Here is a 5,494-nt window from a genome sequence, read left to right as displayed (position 1 = left end):
GCATTTCACCTCAGGAGGCGGAAGCCGTCAGGTCTCTGAGACTTAAGAGGCATCCTCATCTATAGAGTGAGTTTCAGGACAGCCATGGCTACACAGAGAAACCGTGTTTAGAAAAGCGAAAGGGATGGGGGAATGAAAAGAGAAAGTTACGTTTCTCAAAGCAGGCAATTATGACCCTTTGTGGCTGCTGTAGGGGCAGGTGTTCTGGGAAGGTACAATGCATTGGTATTAGTACATTAAAAGACTTATTACTTCGCCTATCTTTTTAGCATGGCTTAAGGTTGAGCCCACCCTCCTCAGGTGGTTTCTTAGCCAGAGTGATTGAACCAACCTGGCTGGAGTGTTAGACCCCTACTCTAGAGAGTCTATTCTCTTGACCCTGATCTCTCTTCCAGCATGACGAGCCCCGGACGGGACTTCAGCTGATGAGGTAAGCGGAGGTTGCAAGGGTAGTAGAGGAAGAGAAGACTTTTTTTTGTTTGTTTGTTTGTTTTTTACTGTAAACAAAGATTCGGTCTTTTTTTTTTAATTATTTCTTTATTATATATGAGTACACTCTAGCTGTCTTCAGACACACCAGAAGAGGGCATCAGATCCCATTACAGATGGTTGTGAGTCACCATGTGGTTGCTGGGAATTGAACTCAGGACCTCTGGAAGAGCAGTCAGTGCTCTTAACCACTGAGCCATCTCTCCAGCCCCCACAGCAAATGTTAATTGTCTTTGTTTTGTTTTGTTTTGTTTTGTTTCTGTGTAACCCTGGTCGTCCTGGAACTCGCTCAGCGGAGCAGGCTGGTCTTTAAGAGATTCACTTGCCTGCCGGGATTAAAGATGCGCATCACCATGTTTATTTTGCCTGCATCCTATGCTTTGCCCTACATGACTGCAGTACTCGAGGAGGCCAGAAGAGGGCAGTGGATCTCCCAAAAGTGTAGTTACAGATGATTGTTAGAGGGCGTGAGATCTCATTACAGATGGTTATGAACCATCATGTCATTGCTGGGAATTGAACTCAGGACCTCTGGAAGAGCAGTCAGTGCTCTTAACTGCTGAGCCATCTCTCCAGTCCCTAAGGTCTGTTTCCATCCACAGTACTTTTCTGACAGCAAATGTGTATGAGTTTTGCTACACTAACACAGAATTCTCCAGTAAACCAGTCTATACACACACACACACATATGTATGTATGTATATATGATATATACTGAATATAATAAATAAACCAGTAAATAGAAGCTAAGTGTGTTTCTTAGTTGTGCAGATCTGTTTTTTTTTTTTTTTTTTCTTTTCTTTTTTTTGGAGCTGGGGACTGAACCCAGGGCCTTGCGCTTGCTAGGCAAGCGCTCTACCACTGAGCTAAATCCCCAATCCCAGTGCAGATCTGTTTTAGACCATCTGTTTTTAACCCTGAGGAGAGGACTGTGGGAACTCTAATTTACTTGTGGTCAGTCCGAGGTGCAGGTGGCTTGGCTTTATGAGCAGCAGCATCCAGTATGGGTAGAGGTTTGGGATGGAGCCCTCAGGGTAGCAGTTCTGATACTATATTTTGGCTTTTCTTATGGGAAATAAATAGTGGATAATTGTTGGGTAAAATCCTAGAAGTGGTTGGGGATTTAGCTCATTGGTAGAGCTCTTGCCTAACCCCTGAGTTCAGTCGAAAAAAAAAAAAATCTTAGAAGTGTTGAGGAGTTGTGAGTTGGGGGACAGAGTTTAGGGGAAAGAAATAAAGACACATTATTTAATTGTATAGCGATAGAAAACCCTAGAACAGTAGTTAGAAGAGGGTGCGTTTAGCAGTCAAAGTATAGTCATTGGTAGAGCATTTATTGGTGGGATGCTGTAATAAAAACCTGTATATAGCTACTCATTTAATAGGTTTCATTAATTGGGTGTTATTTTCATCTTCGACTTTAGGTAGATGGCGTCAGAACTGATTGTCACATCCCCTTGGTGTCCTGAGACAGCACACTTCGGTGTCCGGAGAGTTCTGTGGATAGAAACGGACCTTAGACACTTCCATATCACGTGGGATACCGGTGTCAAATGGTAACAAATAAATTAGCCTGAAAGAATTAGTCCCCTTGTTTGGTCTTGGTGGCACATGCTTGTAATCTCAGTGCCAGGGAGACCTGGACGAGTCAACCATGGAGACCAATGCCTGCTTAGATGCACAGCAAGACCCTGAAGAGAGGACTCGGTGGTTAAGAATTCCTGAGCTCAGTTCCCAGCAGCCACACCAGCTCCTGCTGGGGTCAGGGGTCCCACGCCATGTTTTATTTTCTGCCCATACACACGGCATATACATTATTAAGAAAATAAAAATAAGTACCAAAAAGTGGAGAATAAAGTTAAACACACCCAAACAGAGTAAAATAAAACAGCAGGTGGGGGAAGATGGTTCATGAGTAAAGTGGTTGTTGTAGAAACATAAGGACTTGAGTTGATCTGGAGAACCAATGTGAAAAGGCCAGGTTCGGCCGTTAAGAGTGCTCATTCAGAGGGCCAGGATTTGATTCTCATTCCCCACAAGTGGTCACAGTCATAAGGAGCTTCATTGCCAGGGAACCTGACCCGCTCTTCTGGTCATGGTCAGGAGCACCAGGCTCACATGCCCTGCACAAGCATACATGCAGGCCAAGCACACACACATGTTAAAAAAGAGATACACTGACAAGAATGGTGAAAATAACCCCAGTTAATTAAACCTATTCGGTGATTAACTTTTGGAAGGATTGGTCTCCAGGCTAACGAGAGACACACTGAGGTGGATGGTACCTGAGGAATGACATCCACATATCCACAATACCTGCATGCACTGGAATATGCATACACACATACACGTATAACAAAAAAAATTGAGCCCACTGCAAAGATTAAGAATCAAGTGGGAGTCATTGTAAATAAAACATGTGGAAACAAAAAATTGTGCCTGTGGCAGCATGGGGACATTTTTTTGTAATGCCATCATTCAGACTGTATTTCTGAGCTGAAAATGCCTGTAACTGCAGCTCAAGGGAGCCCAAGCACTGTTCCTCAGCACGTGGACAGGTACAGCCCACAAATAAAACAAATATATTATTAAAAATGTTATTGTTAGAGAGGGAGAGGGAGGTAGAAAAAGGGAGAGGGAGAGGGAGAGGGGAAAGGGAAGGGAGATGGCGGGGGGGGGGGGGAGGGAGAGGGAGAGGGAGAGGGAGAGGGAGAGGGAGAGAGAGAGAGAGAGAGAGAGAGAGAGAGAGAGAGAGAGAGCGCCAACAGCCTAAAAAAGTTCATTTGGAGCAGCCGCCTTCTCCCAGCTTTAAGGAATTGGCTCGGACAGTAGTCACCTAGTACGTAACCTGTATTAAGCACCACCCTCCCTTTAAGTAGTAGGTTTCTCGCAGACGTAATATAGGCCAGATTAGAAACAGAAAAAGGCAGTCTATTAGGCTGTGTTCCAGGGCAGGTTCAAAGGTCCCAAGGTAAGGAGTCAAGGAAATCGTTCATGTGGGCTAAGACATGGGGGGTTTTGTAGGACTTAGGCGAGGGGTGGTGACGTATTAGCTAAAAGCTGGGATTGTGCCCATATATGGTAAAAAGCTGAGGCCCTGGGTGGGTTACCTAAAATGAGACAGGTTGATGATGACCTACTGCCAGAGGGGTTCAGGGAAGGAGAGCACCTGGGGTTTCCTAGCTTGTGTGGGGCAAGCAGGGGTTCCAACCAAAGAATAAAACTTTCATCTAAAAGGTTAAATGGGGCTGGAGAGATGGCTCAGTGGTTAAGAGCACTGACTGCTCTTCCTCCTGAGTTCAGTTCCCAGCAACCACGTGGTGGCTCACAACCATCTGTAATGGGATCTGATGCCCTCCTCTGGGGTGTCTGAAAACAGCTACAGTGTGCTTATATATAATAAATAAATAAATCTAAAAATAAAATAAAAGGTTAAATGTATTTATTTTATTTTATGAGTATAAATGTTTTACCTGCTTGTGCATCTGTGCAGCACATCTGGGCCTGGTGCCTTCAGCGGGTAGAAGGAGGGCGCCCTGGGTCCTGGAACTGGAGTTAGGCTTGGTTGTGAGCAGACTTGGGTGCAGGGAACTGAACTTGGGTCTTAAGCAAGAGAGGTCCACGCTCGTACTGCTGAGTCATTTCTCCCTAAAGTTTCTTTTATCAAGCGTCATCGAGTCACAATCTCTCCAATGTCCAGTTTTCCTTACCTTTCAGGACCTAGAATTAGAGTCCGTGGAAATTCTGGTCCCTGACTCTTCGGTGGTTAGGCCCATGTGACTCATCCTGTCCAATGGAATATCGCCACTTCCTTCCTCGGCTTCTGAGCAGCAGTCTCTCCAGGCTGCACTCTTCCTGGGAGGCCCTGTGTGGGGAGTTCACCGACGGAAGACAGGAGCACCTAGGTAGTCACACTGAAGTCACCCATGGGTTGCTGAGTCACACTGCGTCATCACGTGGGAGAAAAGCCCAGAGAGTTGCCTGGACCCAGGAGAAGCTTTGCTTGAGCCCGAAAGAAAGTTTTGTAAACCTAGTGACACGAGTCGGCTCTAGTTCCTGGGGAGGCTGAGGCAGGTAATGCCAAGATTGTGGGTTGCCTGCCCTGGAGAGTGAGGTGGAAGTCAGCCTGGACAACTTAGGGAGGGTCTATCTCAAAACCTCTTCTTTTAGGATTGAATTCATATGTTCATTTTTTTTGAGACAGGGTTTTTGTCTTACTGTTTTTGGGTTTTGTGCGCGCGCGCGCGCGCGCGCGCGCGCGTGTGTGTGTGTGTGTGTGTGTGTGTGTGTGTGTGTGTGTGTGCGCGCGCGCGTATGCGTATAGTCCTGGCTATCCTGGAATTCACTCTGTAGACCAGGCTAATCTATTGGTGTCCATTCCTCTGTGTGATACCCGTGAGGTCTGGACTTACTGAAATCCATACGGTGGGTCATAGCTTCTTTATTCCACTTCCAAGGAGCCCAGCACTCTCCTGGCTTCTGAGGCCATCTCACACCATCACGGCAGTGGGTGAAAGCAGAAGCAGCCTGAAGCAGCTGGTCACAGTTAGGGGGCACAGTGGTCCCAGCACAAGCAATGACATCCCCCCCCACCCCCAGTGCTCCCACTTACCTTAGTAAACCTAAGCAAGACGACCTCCCACAGCATGGCCAAGGCCCAGCTCTCATATGAGCCTAGATTCTGACAATGGACAGTTAACACTAACAATTACAGAAACAAAACGAAAGTGAAAACGAAACTCATTTGGAGTTAGTTATGGGGCTGCTGGGACACATCTGCAATCCTATGAATCAGGAAGCTGAGTCCAGAGAAGGGCCACAAATTCAAGTCCAGCCTGGGCTACGTAATAACTAATGATGTCCAGGTCAGCCTGACCTACAGTGTAGGACTCTCTTTTATTAAAAAAGAAGAGAAAAGAATCCAAGCCTAAGGCACACACCTATGATCTCAGACCTGTGCATGCAGATGCAGAGGCAAAGAGAGCCGAGGCACAAGAACATGTCT

The 5,494-nt window shown here is 46.3% G+C and overlaps 1 long non-coding RNA gene across 3 annotated transcripts; it reads right to left on the bottom strand.

Annotated features, from left to right (window-relative positions):
• Nucleotides 1-721: 721 nt before the first annotated feature.
• LOC102546403 (uncharacterized) lies at nucleotides 722-5,216 on the bottom strand. Of its 3 annotated transcripts, XR_594576.4 has the most exons (4): nucleotides 5,102-5,197; nucleotides 4,902-5,016; nucleotides 3,963-4,390; nucleotides 722-1,986 (listed from the first exon to the last, which is right to left on the bottom strand). It is a non-coding gene; the product is annotated as an uncharacterized LOC102546403 (long non-coding RNA). The 3 variants fall into 3 exon arrangements; XR_005490006.2 differs by lacking the exon at nucleotides 4,902-5,016 and having other exon boundaries at nucleotides 5,102-5,216; XR_010055512.1 differs by having other exon boundaries at nucleotides 4,200-5,016; nucleotides 5,102-5,214.
• Nucleotides 5,217-5,494: the final 278 nt, after the last annotated feature.

The sequence above is a fragment of the Rattus norvegicus genome, chromosome 10 (genome assembly GCF_036323735.1).
Source record: "Rattus norvegicus strain BN/NHsdMcwi chromosome 10, GRCr8, whole genome shotgun sequence".
NCBI classification, from domain to species: domain Eukaryota; kingdom Metazoa; phylum Chordata; class Mammalia; order Rodentia; family Muridae; genus Rattus; species Rattus norvegicus.
The sequence above is the reverse complement of the archived record's forward strand: the minus strand, read 5'-3'. Positions and strand labels throughout refer to the sequence as shown.